At 41.4% G+C, this 15,650-nt stretch overlaps 1 long non-coding RNA gene across 1 annotated transcript; it reads left to right on the forward strand.

Annotated features, from left to right (window-relative positions):
• The first annotated feature begins 722 nt into the window (after window positions 1-722).
• On the forward strand, window positions 723-13,808 carry LOC121399445. The gene is made up of 3 exons (XR_005965038.1): window positions 723-806; window positions 5,811-6,006; window positions 13,453-13,808. It is a non-coding gene; the product is annotated as an uncharacterized LOC121399445 (long non-coding RNA).
• The last annotated feature ends 1,842 nt before the right edge of the window (window positions 13,809-15,650 follow it).

Consider the following 15,650-nt stretch of genomic DNA (forward strand, 5'->3'; position numbering starts at 1 on the left):
GATTTTTAGATATTTTAGAGATTATTGGAGAAATGTAATAAAAGTTGCAAAGAGCAAAACAATTTGCACAAATAAGAATAAAAATGTGCATTTTGCATTGTAATATTCTTCCTTAAACTGAATTTTTATCGCGCATTGCCCACTTTTAAGAAGTGCTTGAAGGTGTCGTAATCTTTTGGAGCAAATGTAACAAGTTTTTCAGTAAGAAGTTTTATTACATTCACTGTGCATTGGCGCAAACAATTCGCAAACCTATAATTCACAAAAGCTATATTAAATTTGTGCAAAGCAAAATTTGTTCACACAGAGGCATAACTTTTCGCATTGCGAATATTTTTTCCATTAACGACTTTTATTACACCCCCCCCCCCATATGGCTTATAGTCTACAAAATACACAGTAACAAGAATATGACCAATGATTGAGGTATAAAAAAAATGTATCGCCCTCTCCATTGTTTTCACATTTGCTGCTGGTAAACAGACTTTGCCATTCCTTATAACTCTGTTCAACCTCCTCCATGGAGCATGTGTTTTTGCATCAATATATTTTTCTTGGCTTTCTCAAATTTTTTATTTGTACCCGGACTGATTTAATGTTAAATGAGAGAGAAAGTCCCCTAACATTATGGGGCAGATTTATCAAACGTCGATTTGAATTTTCGAATGAAAAAAATTATGATTTCAAGCTATTTTTTTTTTTTTTATTATTTGAGTTTTTTATTGATTTTCAGAAAAACATTGAAAATTTCCAGTGAAGACTGGGGAAGAAGAAAGGAGAAGGAAAGGAGCGGTGAAGCCAGAAAGGTAAGCAACAGTGGAGAGTGTGTGGGGGGGGGGTGTGGGTGGAGAGGTTTGTAACTTGTGCAGTCCATGGAACCATAGTAGTTAACTTGATTGGGGGGGGGGAAGAGGTTTGATGTGCTTCCTGTAGTTTAGTGTCCATAGGTTGACCAGTACAGATATCTGAGCTTTTCACTGGCTTTAAAAGGTTCGTAAATCCGTTTCATCAGGGATATTCGGGTATATGATAATTTTGTTTCCATGTTGTCCACAATTCGTGAGTCGCCAGATTTTTGGTGATTTGCGCAAGGGTCGTTGCAGCATACTTTTCATGTAAGAGATTGGAGTCTATTAGGCGGATTGTAGTATCTCTATCGGGTATTTCCGTAGATTTCCAGTGTCTTGGTATTAAGAGGCGGGCTGCAGTAAGAACATGGAAAGTCAATTTCCTTGTTTCAGGAATAAAGTCTTGTAACCCAATGTTTAAGAGTGCCATGGCTGGTGATAGATGTATTGGTACATTGAATATTTCTGAGAGCAAGTCGTTAATGGCTCGCCAGAAAGGCAATATTTTGCGGCATGACCACCAAATATGTATCATGGTGCCTTTCGCAGCATTACATCTCCAACATTGGTCTGACACATTGGGGAACATTTTGTGTAGTATTGAAGGTGTTTTGTACTACCTAAAAAGTATCTTTCTGCAATTTTCTATATGATTGGTGCACTTGGTGTACTTAGCGGCAATATTCGCCATTTGGGACCATTGAGGTAGCGGGAGATCAATTTCAAGGTCTTGTTCCCATCTTTGGATATGTATCGGTTTAGTGGGCCCAATGTCTGGCATAATGGCTTGATAAACTTTAGACAGTCCTTTCTTTTTACCAGCACTATTGAAACATATGCGTTCAAAGGGTGTTTGAGGTCTGGAGAGGCGATTAGTATGTGGACCTAGGAAGTGCCTGATACGTAAATATTTGTAGAAATCTTGTTTAGGGAGGTTAAACTCAGTTTGAAGCGTCTCGTAGAGTTTCAAGTCATTATTCGAAAACAGCTGTGCTATGCTTGTGAGTCCTAGAGTGTCCCAATTGGCTAGGGAGATGTCAGGAATTTCCGTCTCTAGTATCTTGATAGTAGAGTTTTTTGTGGGGAATATATGGATGTATTCGTGTTTCTTCAGCAAATTCCAGACTTTCAAAGCTGTCATTGTAGTGTGGAATAATGAAGCTAGGTCAAGTTTATGTGAGGAAGACTTGGTCCACATTAATTGTTGTAGCGTGAATGGACGAGCTTGGTCTTGTTCTATCTCCAGCCAGTGCTTGCTATCACACGGAAGGTTCCATAGGGTGAGTTGCTCTAATATTGTAGCTCTGTAGTAGTATTCGATACTGGGTACACCAAATCCTCCTGATTTATGGTGAAGTTGCATTATACTGCGTTTGAGTCTAGGCTTCTTACCACCCCAGATGAACAAGTCTATAGTTTTTTGCGATTGCAGGAGAAAAGTTTTTGGCACTGTGATTGGGAGGGTCCTGAATAGGTATAGGAATTTGGGCAGTAACATCATCTTGACTGCTGCTATTCGTCCCAGCCAAGAGATATATGAGGTTTTCCACTTTTCCAGTTGGGTTTGGGTTTCTCTCAACAGTTTTGGGAAGTTGTTGCTGTAAGTCTTCGCCACCGTGCTACCCAGTTCGATACCAAGGTAGGAAATAGTGTCTTTTCTCCACTGGAACGGGTACAAGTGTTGTAGTTCGGTCTTTGTATCCGTTGTGGTATTTAGTAAGAGGGCTTGTGTTTTACTAACGTTGAGCTTGTAGTAGGACACCTGACTATAAGACGTTAATACCTGGGTAAGTTTTGATAGAGATAAAGTCGGGTTTGTAAGGGTTAGCATAATGTTGTCTGCAAAAAGCGCTACTTTATGTTCTGACTGGGATGAGGATATTCCCGTGATGTCTGTCGTGTCTCTTATCGTTTTTGCCAGCGGCTCCAGGATTAGGTTAAATATAAGCGGGGAGAGTGGGCAACCTTGTCTCGTGCCATTTGTGATGCAGAAGGGTTGCGAGAGAAATCCCATGTTAGTGACTTGTGCTGTCGGTGTGGAGTACAATGCTAGGATCGATTGTAGTATCAGACCACGAAAGCCAAATGCTTGCAGGGTATTTTCCATATACGCCAGTGGACTCTGTCAAACGCCTTTTCGGCATCTAAGTCTATTCGCCAACACTTTAGCATACAGTTTGATATCCCCATTCAACAGTGATATAGGTCGGAAATTAGGGCATTGATTCGGGGTCTTGCCTGGTTTGGGGATAGTTGTTATCGTAGCCTTCAGCATTTCTTCTGGTATTTTACCATGGTGGCGGAAGTGGTTAAAGAGTTGTGTCAGTTGAGGAATCAGGATATAACGGAAGGTTTTATAATAGGCGGCAGATAGGCCATCCGGTCCTGGGGCCTTCCCTGTTGGGGTGGAATCGATCGCCTCCTGGATTTCCTTGGGTAGGATAGGAGCATTTAATAAGTCTAATTGAGGTGGTGATATTTGTGGGAGATTGGCTCGTTCTAGAAAATCAGTAATAGCTTGTTTTACTGGTTGTGGAGTTGACACATCATGGTTTAGATTGTACAGAGATGCATAATATTCTGCAAATTTGTCTGCTATCTTCTTGGGGTTTGTGATTTTCCCTCCATCTTTGTCCATCAGATGGTCTATGGCCTGTTTCCTCTGTTTCTGTTTCAGGAGGTTTGCAAGCAATTTTGAGGCTTTATTACCTTTTGTGTATTGCGTGAGGCGTAGCCTTTGGAGGTGGTAATGCATTTTAAACAGATCTATCTCACACAGTTGCGCCTTTACAGCGCTAAGTTGTTTAGTGGTTTGCTTGTTGGGTTGCGTTTTATTTTGTGTTTCTAGATCCAATAGCAGTTTCGTTAATTCTTGCTTTTTCTGTTCACGCTGTTTTTTAACTAATGAGCCATATTTTATGAGATGTCCTCGAACTACTGGTTTATGTGCACACCAAACCATAGGTGTCGAGACTTCGCCATTGTCGTTGAGGGTGAAGTATTCCTGTAGTATGTGAGAACACTGTTGAGTTATTTCTGTATTAAGTAGCAGTGATTCATTTAATCTCCAGTGTGAGGTGAATGGCATGATCTCATTTAATTTACTGGTCATAGTTACAGGTGCATGATCTGTCCAAGTCATCAGCCCAATTTGTATATTTGCGACTGCCTGGAGGGTGTCTTTGTCTGTAAATATATAATCTAACCTAGCGTATTTTACATGCGAATGAGAATAATGTGTATAGTCTCTGTCCGTTGGGTGTGATGATCTCCAGACATCGAATAGATTATGTTTGTTTAAGAGGTTTTTCAAATTTAGTGAAAGCACTTCCCTTCTAGGCTTTTGGTTGTTTGCAGAGCTGGTGTCCATGGCATGAGTTAAAGGTATATTGAAGTCACCCCCTATTATGACTTTCCCTTGTTTCAGTTTATCCAGGGTTCTAAAGAAGGTGCGGTAAAAGTAGGACTGTTTTATATTCGGGGCATAAGCCGATGCTACTGTATAAATTTGATCTTGTAGTTCGATCGTGACGATAATGTACCTGCCCTGTGGATCTGCTTGTTGTTTGAGCACTCGGGGTGTGATAGAGGAGTGGAACCAGATTGCCACCCCTCTCTTCTTCACAGGGCTGTTCGCATATAATTGTAATGGGTATTCCTTGCAAATTAATCTATTGGGTTGGTCTTTGGCAATGTGGGTTTCTTGGAGGCACAGTATGGACGGTTTTGTTTGTCTAGCCCAGAGCAATAAGTGGGATCTTTTGTTCGGGCTATTTAACCCGTTGACATTTAACGTGATTACAGTAACTGCCATTTTGTTGTTGTGTGTATGCGGTGCTGGTTTTTGGTACTCACTGTTTGTCGTTTGGCGAAGCATGGCTTTTGTGGCCAGCAGCAGGATGGGTGGGTTGCCGCTTTAGAGGTACTTGCAGTGATCCGCAATACAGTCCAAGTGGGGGTCATCAAACCTCGGGCAGGGTTGGGGGGGTGGGGAGAAGAAGAGCAGAAAAGGTAGGAAAAGAGAAGAAAATCAGTGACAGTAATTGAAGGGCATTAATACATACAAACTTATGTACAGCAATACTATAAATAGCATCAAGTAGAGTGGCTTCTAGGCGGTGGTCGGTGCCATAAGTTGGTTTGCCTGTCGCCAGGGTGGTATCGTGCAGTACATTGCACTTTGAAGCCATGGTCGGGGGGAAGATCCTTCTAACAGAGGGAGTTCCGTTTCACGGGGGAAACAAAAAAGTCAGTTTAGTTGAATGTCGTCAGGTGTGGAGTATGTTGCCTCATTTGTAGCCATAGCGGTGTCTGAGCTGACAGAGGTCTTCAGGTGTCGTCAATGGTATCCACCTGGTCTGGGCTAGGGGGATCCTGGCAGGGTGGTGTTCTGCGGTGTGCAGTTTTTTGTACTTGCCATTCCTGTGGAATCTTGGGTTGCTTAGCGGCTGGTCGTGGCATCATGTCCTGATTCGGTAGAAGGTGCCATTGCTTCAATAGTCGGGCCCCATGTTGTGGCGTGTCCATAATATAGGGTGTATCTTTGTAGACGACCCTAATCTTCACTGGAAACAGCCATCTGTAGGGTAATTGTGCTTCTCTCAGCACTGTGGTGATGGGAAGGAATTCTTTGCGCTTTTTCATCGTGTGAGCTGAGAGGTCAGGATAGCATTGGAGCATATTGTATTTCTCAGGTATACCCTGCTTATCCCTAAACGCCTTCAGAGTGAGTTCCTTGATGTGGAAAAAGTGTAGCCTCAAAATCACCTCTCTGGGCACATTAGGGGGAGCATTTTTATTTTTTGGCAGTCTGTGAGCCCTGTCTATTAGGAGGAGATCAGGATTAATATCTGGGAACATCTCTTGGAACATGCTATTTAGATATAGATGCAGGTCTTCCATTTGTACCTGTTCTGAGACTCCCCTCAGTCTGATATTGTTCCTCCTGTTCCTGTCTTCCAGGTCAGCGATTTTATTGTGCAGTTGAGAAAGTTCCTGCTCAAGTGCTGCAGTGGAGTCTATCAGTTCGTTGTGGGAGCTCACTAACTCCGCCATTTTCCCCTCCAGATGGTCAGTCCGGTCCCTTATCTGCCTCACTTCCTTATGGAGCTCTGCAATGGCGCCCTTGAAGTCTGCCTGAAGATCTGACCTTAACGAGGTAAGTAGACTCTTTAGTATGGGCAGGGTTATGGCTTGTGGGGATCGCGTGTCAATTTGTGCTTGAGATTCTGCACTTGCCTCTGAAACTGCGCGCGTAGGGCTGTTGCTGCCAGAGCCGGCGCCATCTTGGAGGGAGAGACACGCATCAGGCAGCGGTCCGGATTTCGGGTAAAAGGCTGTCATTTTTTGCGGTGACGGACGCTTTCTCAGCTTCCCCATGATGTCCGGTTGCTTATAGTCGGGTCGCTGACCTTTCTGCTATCGCTTAGGGTGCTCCAGCCTGCTTAATAAAAGTTTCTCCGCACGGAGCTCCTCACTGCGCGTCCGGCTGCATCAGCAGTTAACTCCGCCCCCGATTTCAAGCTATTTTTTGTGTACTTCAACTAGGGAATAGTCCAAATTCGATTTGATTCATGTCGAAAACCTTTGACTTCATTTTGGTTGGTCTTTTTGAATTCGAATTTTGAAGTTTTTTCAATTCAAAATTCAACCCTTGATAAAAATGCCCCTATTAATACACATACCTACTTTATTCTAGCTCCTGTAGTTAAGGCCACCTCCTTTCAACCAGTGAGACTTTGCTTTTTGTTTATGCAGACCAATCTCTCAGTGGACAAAACAGCAAATCCTGCAATACATTATTAGCCCTTTTTTTCACGCAGAGGTTAGAAGGATAGGTACTGAAGTATTTCAGTGTGAAACCATTATTCATATTAAAATTGTTACTTGTGTTATAGTTTAAACACATTAACTTCTCAAAGCATTTACAACACAAAGCATTTAGGACATATTAGTTAGAGCTTCCATTTCGTTGGAAAGATTCCCATCTTCCACACAAGGTAATGTTTTGAATTCTATGAGAATGGTCGGCATGCAGGTCTTGATACAAGGCAAATGGTTTAATGCCGTAAATCTTTCTGACAGTTTTGCAGTCAGTCAGTAACTAGTTTATATAAAGTGCAATTGTTTATTCAAAACAGAAACTATAATTTCAGCTGTTAAAATAGTTTATGTGCCATATTTAAATGCAGAAGCTTGTGTCAGATAGGGACATCTAGTTCCCATAAGTGGTGTTAAAAAAACAGAAAAGCTAAATCTAGTCAGAGAACAACTTGATTATGGACCAAGATATCAATCGGGGAGGTTTTTTCTGGTGATCAAGGTCCAAATTGGCTAGTTCATGCTGTCCTCATCCCATCAGCGCCCAGTCTCTTAGTTGTTATCCGATTGTTCGACCCTAGGGCTGAACATTCGGATTAACCGATATCACCCTGCCATTGGTGGGCATATTATCATCATCATCATTTATTTATATAGCGCTGTCAAGATACGCAGTGCTTTACTGCAGTTATAGCAAACGGAATAAATGGTGGCTAACAGACAAGGATTACAGAGTACAATAGGGTTTACAAACTAAAAGGTTAGGGTACAATTGAGACAAAAGGATCATATAAACACTTTGTCATTTTTGATACAGCAATGATTAATTAAGGTACAACGAATAGGACTCTTTAAACAGATGGGTCTTTAAGGAGCGCTTGAAAGTTTGGAAGGAAGGAGAAAGTCTGACAGCTTGTGGCAGAGAGTTCCAGAGAAAAGCAGAAGCCCGAGAGAAGTCTTGTAGACGAGAATGGGCAGAAGTGACCAGAGGAGAAGTGAGGCGAAGATCAGAAGCGTAGGTTTCGTGAAGGAGTGTATTTGGAGATTAGAGATGAAATATAGGGAGGGGTTTCATTATTAAGGGCCTTGAATGTGAGTGTAAGTAATTTGAATTTGATTCTAGAAGAGATTGGGAGCCAGTGAAGGGACATACATATGGGAGCAGCTGATGTTGAGCGGCGAGCTAGATGAATGAGTCTAGCGGCCGCGTTTAGAACAGATTGGAGTTGTGAAAGGTGACTTGTTGGAATACCTGTGAGGAGTAAGTTGCAGTAATCAAGGCGGGAGATGATGAGAGACTGAATCAGTGTTTTAGTTGATTCTGAACTGAGATAGGGTCGTATTCGAGCAATGTTGCGCAGTTGAATACGGCAAGATTTTGCAAGTGTTTGAATGTGTGGTGAAAAAGACAGATGAGAGTCTAAGATAACTCCTAGGCAGCGTGCCTGTGTGGTGGAATGAAAGGTGGTGTTGTATACGGTGAGTGATATCTGAGGGACAGGGGAAGATCTTGGAGGAAATATGATGAGTTCTGTTTTAGAAAGGTTCAGTTTCAGGTGGCGCTGTGACATCCAGGAGGAGACAGCAGAGAGACAGTCTGTGACTTGGGAGAGGACAGAATTAGAAAGATCAGGAGTAGACAAGTAGAGTTGGGTGTCATCAGCATAAAGGTGATACTGAAGTCCAAATGACTGAATGAGTTTTCCTAGTGAAGTTGTATAGAGCGAGAACAGCAGGGGGCCAAGAACAGAGCCTTGAGGAACTCCAACAGAGAGTGGGAAAGTAGTAGAAGTAGAGTTAGAGAAGGAAACTTTAAAGGAACGTCAGACAGATAAGATGTAAACCATGAAAGAGCAGTGTCCCGAATGCCAGATGAGTGTAGAATGTCAAGGAGGAGTGTGTGGTCAACTGTGTCAAAGGCTGCAGAGAGATCTAGTAGGATTAGAATGGAATAATGACCTTTAGACTTTGCCAATAGAAGATCATTGGTTACTTTGGTGAGGGCAGTTTCAGTCGAGTGTGATGGGTGGAAGCCAGATTGCAAGGGGTCGAGGAGGGAGTTGTGAGTGAGATGCTGGATCAGGCGTTTATAAACAAGCCTTTCTAGTAATTTGGAGGCGAATGGAAGAAGGGAGACCGGTCGATAGTTAGTGGGAGAGCTGGGATCAAGGGAAGGTTTTTTTGAGGATAGGAGTGATTAGTGCTTGTTTGTATAATGATGGAAAGGTACCAGTAGAGAGTGAAAGATTGAATAGGTGGGTAAGTGCAGGAGAGAGTGTATCAGAGATTGGGTGGAGAAGGCGAGAGGGTATGGGGTCAAGGGAGCAGGTGGTGGGTTTTGAGCTGGCTAGAAGTTTGCTGACTTCATCTAGAGTTGCAGGGGTGAAGGAGTGCAAAGTAGATGTGAGTGGACTGCACGTTGGTCTGAGATTGTTGTTGGACGGTATGCTCAGCCTAATGAGATCGATTTTTTCATTAAAGAAATGAGCAAGGTCTTGGGCAGTAACATTAATAGGTGGAGGAGGTGGAGGGGGGCATAGGAGTGAGTTAAATGTGGCAAACAGCTGCTGTGGTTTGGAGGACATAGTAGATATTAGATAAGAGAAGTATTGTTCTTTGGCTAATGATAGAGCTCGGTTATAGCAGGAGAGCATGAATTTGAAGTGGATGAAATCAGGATCAGTTCGTGACTTTCTCCATCGTCGCTCAGCTGATCTACTACATCTTCTGAGGTACCGTGTTACACTAGTGTGCCAGGGTTGGGGTTTAGCTGGCCGGCTGTGACGGGTGGTAGAAGGTGCAAGGGAGTCAAGTGCTGTTGAAAGGGCATCGTTGTAGAGAGAAGCTGCCATATTGGGACAGGAGAGAGTATTATATTAGGGAAAGATCCACTCAATTGGCTACTTCTCCAAACGAGCAAATCTTGTCATGCATGGTTACCTTTACTCAGTGTTGGACTGGCCCACAGGGATACCTGGAAAACTCCCGGTGGGCCCAGGTGTTAGTGGGCCCTCTTGTTTCTAAACATTTGGCCAATTTCATGGTCATTCCCTATTTCTTTATGGGGAAAAATGCTTAATAATGGGAGACTATTGTAAGTATATATAAAAGACTAGGAGAATAAAGCGGTTGAGTGAGTAGAGGAGGAATAATAGCTTGGAAAAGGTCCACTGTCTAAGATTTTCTGGTGGGCTCATGGTTTTAGGTTTTTTGGTGGGCTCAAGGTCTAAGGCTTTCTGGTGGGCCCCTGGTATCCCAGTCCAACACTGCCTTTACTTAGGACACCAGCATGGGTCAGAACATGGGCACATTGGTCAAGGTTATGCAGCACTGGTACCCCTTTCCCTTTAGGCTAATGATCTTGTGACTTAAGACCAGACATAGGCAGGGGTAATTTCACCACTTCCTTCCTGATGGTAGATTTATGTTGACTCACTCTATCTCTGATCGGTTGAATAGTTTCCCCTATATAGGCAAGCCCAAAGGGGCATTTAAGCATGCATATCACATACTCTGTGTCACATGAAAAGTGATTTTTTTTTGCCTGAATGAGGATGTGTGAAAACATTGGTGCGCACAACACTCAAGCACTGGTTACACACGGGTACATACCATCTTTTAGTGGTGTCAACACTCTCTGTGAACTGGATCTCTGTGAACTGGAACTGGATCGTAGAGTCCCCAGGTCAGCCTTCACCAACCTATCCCTCAAACTCTGAGGACGTTTATATATATATACAATAAGGGAGGTTCATCAAACTCTGGAATATCTGGATAGACCCTTCGCAAGAGTGGACAATGTTTATAACTAATTTAATGAATCTTCCGTGCACAGGGATTATAGATATGTACAAACAGTATACAGGCTTTACTCACAGAGATCAGAGAGTAAAACCCGTATACCGTATGTCATCCCTGTGCATGGAATTTGTCTACGAATGTGGACTAAGTCTCGGACAGGTTGAGTGATCCACTCCGATTTGTACAGATATATATATAGTTCACAAGTAGAAAGCACTCACGGCACAATCTTCATAAATAGTTAAAAGACCTTTATTCCTCCTCTACGCGTTTCGGTCCACAGCGGACCGTCATTATGATGATGATGGTCCACTGTGGACCAAAACGCATAGACATGTGGTCAGAGGAATAAAGGTCTTTTAACTATTTATGAAGATTGTGCAGTGAGTGCTTTCTACTTGTGAACTTTGAATTTGTTGGTGAGCACCCAGCCCTTGTTCAAGGTATATACTGTGGGGCTGATTCACTAGGGGTCGAATATCGAGGGTTAATTAACCCTCGATATTCGACTAGGAATTAAAATCCTTCGACTTCGAATATCGAAGTCGAAGGATTAACGCAAATACTGCGATCGTACGATCGAAGGATTATTCCTTCGATCGAACGATTAAATCCTTCGAATCAAACGATTCAAAGGATTTTAATCCAACGATCGAAGGAATATCCTTAGATCAAAAAAACTTAGGAAAGCCTATGGGGACCTTCCCATAGGCTAACATTGACTTCGGTAGCTTTTAGCTGCCGAAGTAGGGGGTCGAAGTTTTTTTTAAAGAGACAGTACTTCGATTAAAGGTACATTTTTCTACTATGGACAACAGAGACACACACGCACTCGAGGATGGTGAGACTGCTTTACTTACTTCGAAACAATTTGGTCTCCGCAGCAAAAGTAGATTTGTTCCCCCAACTACCTACCCTGCTGTGGAAACATATATTAACAACATCCAGCAGTATCTTGAACAGGTGTATCAACAGGGGCTAGATTCTCCTAGTGTGATACCTAACCTAACAAAAATAGAAAGGGATGCAATACACAGTTTGAAAGAAAATAACATGATTACTATCAAAGCCTCTGATAAGGGGGGTGCGATCGTAATCATGGATACTGATTACTATATTGGTGAGATTCTGGGACAATTGTCAGATCGGGCAGTTTATAGGCGGTTAGATGGGGATCCCATCGCAGAAATTTCCAAAAAAATAGATCATATGTTAACCAATATGGTAAATAACAATGTGATTTCTGATGAATTAAAGACATACCTTACTGTTACATTTCCACGTACACCAACTCTATATACACTGCCCAAGGTCCATAAGGATCCTGTCCATCCTCCTGGCCGCCCGATCGTATCGGGCATTAATTCAATTTTTTGTCCGTTGGCCATTTTTTTGGACAAGATTCTTGGACCTTTGGTAACAACCACTCTCTCATTTGTGAGAGATAGTGGTCACTTTTTGGAAAGACTGGATAGTCTAAAGATACAAGATGAAGAAGATGTCATACTGGCCACATTTGATGTGTCCAGTTTGTACACTTCGATACCGCATAATGACGGTTTAAAAGCCTGTGAATGGTTGTTACGTGGGAGTGAACAATATCAGGATATGCAAATTAATTTTTTTCTGGAGGCACTAGAAATCATACTGAGGATGAATTACTTCATTTTTCAGGAAGTATTTTATCTACAGTTGCGTGGGACCGCGATGGGATCCAATGTCGCCCCTTCATACGCCAATACCTTCATGGTTTGGCTTGAAGAACTATACGTATATCGGGATGATCTTTACCAGGCACATTGTGTAGCTTGGTGGAGATATATCGACGATATTTTCGTTATATGGCGGGGTGACATGGGCTCCCTATCGCGATTCCACGAACGACTCAATGGTTTTCATTCCTCCATCAAATTTTCCAGAATTTGTGATCATAAAGAAGTGTCATTTTTGGATATTCTAATTTACAGGGAGAGAGGTTTACAAACTAAATTATACTCTAAGCCCACTGACCGAAACCAGATACTCCACTTTGCAAGTAATCACCCCTTACACACTAAACAGTCAATCCCTATCAGTCAATTCACTCGGGTGCGTAGACTAGTAAGTGATCCTATGACGAGAGAATTTCAAACTAAACAAATGAGAACTAAATTTAAACAGACGGGATATCCATCTAGGGTATTAGACAGGGCAGAAAAAATCGTTGATCACAGAAAGGTTAAGAAAACAAAAAGGTCAAGGATCACCTTTGTGACCCAATATGGACCATTGAGCAAGCAGGTCAATACCATTCTACGTAAACATTGGTACATACTACGTAGGGCATACCCTATGGTGGGGGAATTTGCTTCCCCTCCACTGATATCATACAAAAAGGGCACAACTATTGGATCTAAAGTATCTAGATCCCTAGTTCAAAAGGGAGATACTCAAAGTAATACATTTCTTGGTGTCAGAAATACGGGTATGTACCAATGTTTAAATTGTACACAATGTAAATATGTGATAAAGGGAAAAATTTTGTACATCCAAGCACTGGCGAGATTATACAGATTAGGGGATACCATACCTGTTTGTCCCAATATGTGGTATATGCTATCGTGTGCCCATGTGGCAAGATTTATGTTGGGGAAACTGTCCAGAAAGTCAAGTCACGGATTTCGCAACATAAATCTACCATTAAATCAGGCAATTTGGCGTTGCCACTTTCTAGACATTTTAAGGAATTTGGCCATACGGTCGACCAGTTACGATTCATTGTGTTGGAAACTGTACCTCCACTTAAGAGAGGAGGGGATCGGGAACTGAGATTAAAACAAAGGGAAGTTTGGTGGATTAATAAATTAAATTCACTCCACCCACATGGTCTTAATAGAGACTATGATCTATATCTGTTTCTTTGATAATTGAAGGATATCAGAAAAAATGTGTTTAGTAATTGCCTATGTATATATATCTGTAAGGCTATGTACATTTTATGCAGGTTACAGGGTGGAATCCCTACAGAGAGTATGAACAAGAATGCACTATGTCACTTCCCCTGCTGGACTATAAAGGACGTTATGGACTTTGTATGCACTTTTACACCATTGTTTCACATGGCTTGAGAAAGAGCCTTTTCGGCTCGAAACGTCGCTTTTACGTATGTGCACATATATGGTGATGTAACTGTTTTACCATTTAATACAAAATATTGAGCATTTATGGCGAGTGCTGTTTCTTAATCGAACTATATATATTATGGAGGACTGACCGGAGACCTCATGGGACGTGCACCGCAAAGATACTGCAAAGCGTGAGTGCTGTTACTAGCATTTGTATTATATATATATATATATATATATATATATATATATATATATATATATATATATATATATATATATATATATATATATATATATATATATAGTTCAACAGTTATTTCCAGCACTCCATTCCAAAAATCAAACATTGACCCAGGTGCTATCTGTATGTGCTTCTATCTAAAAAATATTTGAAAAAAAGATGCACACCAGGATTTAAAGGAGATTAAAAAATATTACTTTTATTTAATACATTGCTAAAAATAGATCAGGCCAACGTTTCGGTCTCCATTTAAGACATATATATATAGTACCTGACACTGGCCCACTTTTGTAAAGTTCGTCCTCCACAACCTCTGCCTTTTCTCACACCAGATTGCATGACAGAGAATCCAGAACCTGGCGAAGATCCCAGATACGGATCGAAACATTGAGTCAAATAAATATCTTTGTTTTTGCTTATACAAAAGTCATGTGAGTGCCGCTATTTCCTTATCTTATAACCAACGTTTCAGTCCCCATTAGTACCTTTTTCAAGGTATAAATTTCGTCCCCCACAACCTCTGCCTTTTCTCACACCAGATTGCATGGCAGAGAAACCAGAACAGCTTTTGAACAGGGTTGTTGAGAACCTGGAGAGAAAGGAGGAGCTCTCTGAAAACAAACTCATACTGTAGATATAGAGAGCTGCAGATTACAATGAAAATGTAGATATACAGTATATATGCAGAAATGTGAACACATTTCCTTAGGAGAAAAAATCATGTTCTGGCATTCTTATAATAAAATAGTTTTTAGTTTGGTCAGTAGACAAGACTTAAAGCCTCCATTCATAAGAATATAATTTACAAAATATTCCGGCCACGTCTGTATTATATATGTTTATTATATGAATAATACAGTGACTTTTCCCTTTGTGTTCTCCTGGTCAGGAAGCAGAAGTCTTCAAATTAAATAAATAACCTTGAAGCAGATCTCCAATAATTCTTTTTCAGTTGAAGGGAAATGAATGAAAATTTGGCCTTAATCTGACAAGGTGATTGGATTGGTTTAAACTGATATTAGAATTTCAGACGTGTTTTGAAATTAATAATACGTGAGATTTATGAGGTGATGAAAATATAACTGTACCTTCTAGATTTCGAAATCCATCAAAGTCTGCTACAAAAGCATTGAACGCAAGTCTTTTCCACTAAGAGAGACATCATTAATATGTCTGAAGTACTGTACTGTGTGTTATTTGCCAAACTAAGCAATAAATGTTTTTCATTTCATAGCTTACCATTGTCATGTACTGATTTGTGAGACTTTAGTTGATTCCGATTGACCAATCCACCATTGTTGTAAATTAGGGTCTTTATAAGTAGCTCACCTTCCAAAAACTGTTTTAAATTCCATTATTTTTAAATAGCAGACCAGAAATAATGGCCTTTTAAAGTTGCTTTAAGATTTAAGTTTATTTTTTTCACCACTCTGGGGCAGTGTCCTACAATCCTGGCCTACTGGTTGCAGGCCCTGACCCATATGCAAGATACCATAGCTCTGCCTTACATACTGTCACCCCAGGTATGCCTATCTGGCATCATTGATGATGTCTCACAGTCAGCGATGAGAATAGTATATCGCGCCCTTCTGTGCTATGCCTGGAAATGGATGGCAAAATCCCCTCCTACATTGGCGATTTGACTAAATCTACTTAGAACCATTCTACTACTGGGTACAACTTACATATGCTGTTACAGGTTACCCCCAACAATTTGAAATGATATGGAGGAGCAGGTTTGATACCCACTGCTCAAAAGTAATCTCCTGTGTTTACCTGTAGCCCTAAACCCCTGACCACTGCTATTGGGACAGGTCACGGCACCTATTTGAA

This window comes from Xenopus laevis, chromosome 1S (genome assembly GCF_017654675.1).
Source record: "Xenopus laevis strain J_2021 chromosome 1S, Xenopus_laevis_v10.1, whole genome shotgun sequence".
NCBI classification, from domain to species: domain Eukaryota; kingdom Metazoa; phylum Chordata; class Amphibia; order Anura; family Pipidae; genus Xenopus; species Xenopus laevis.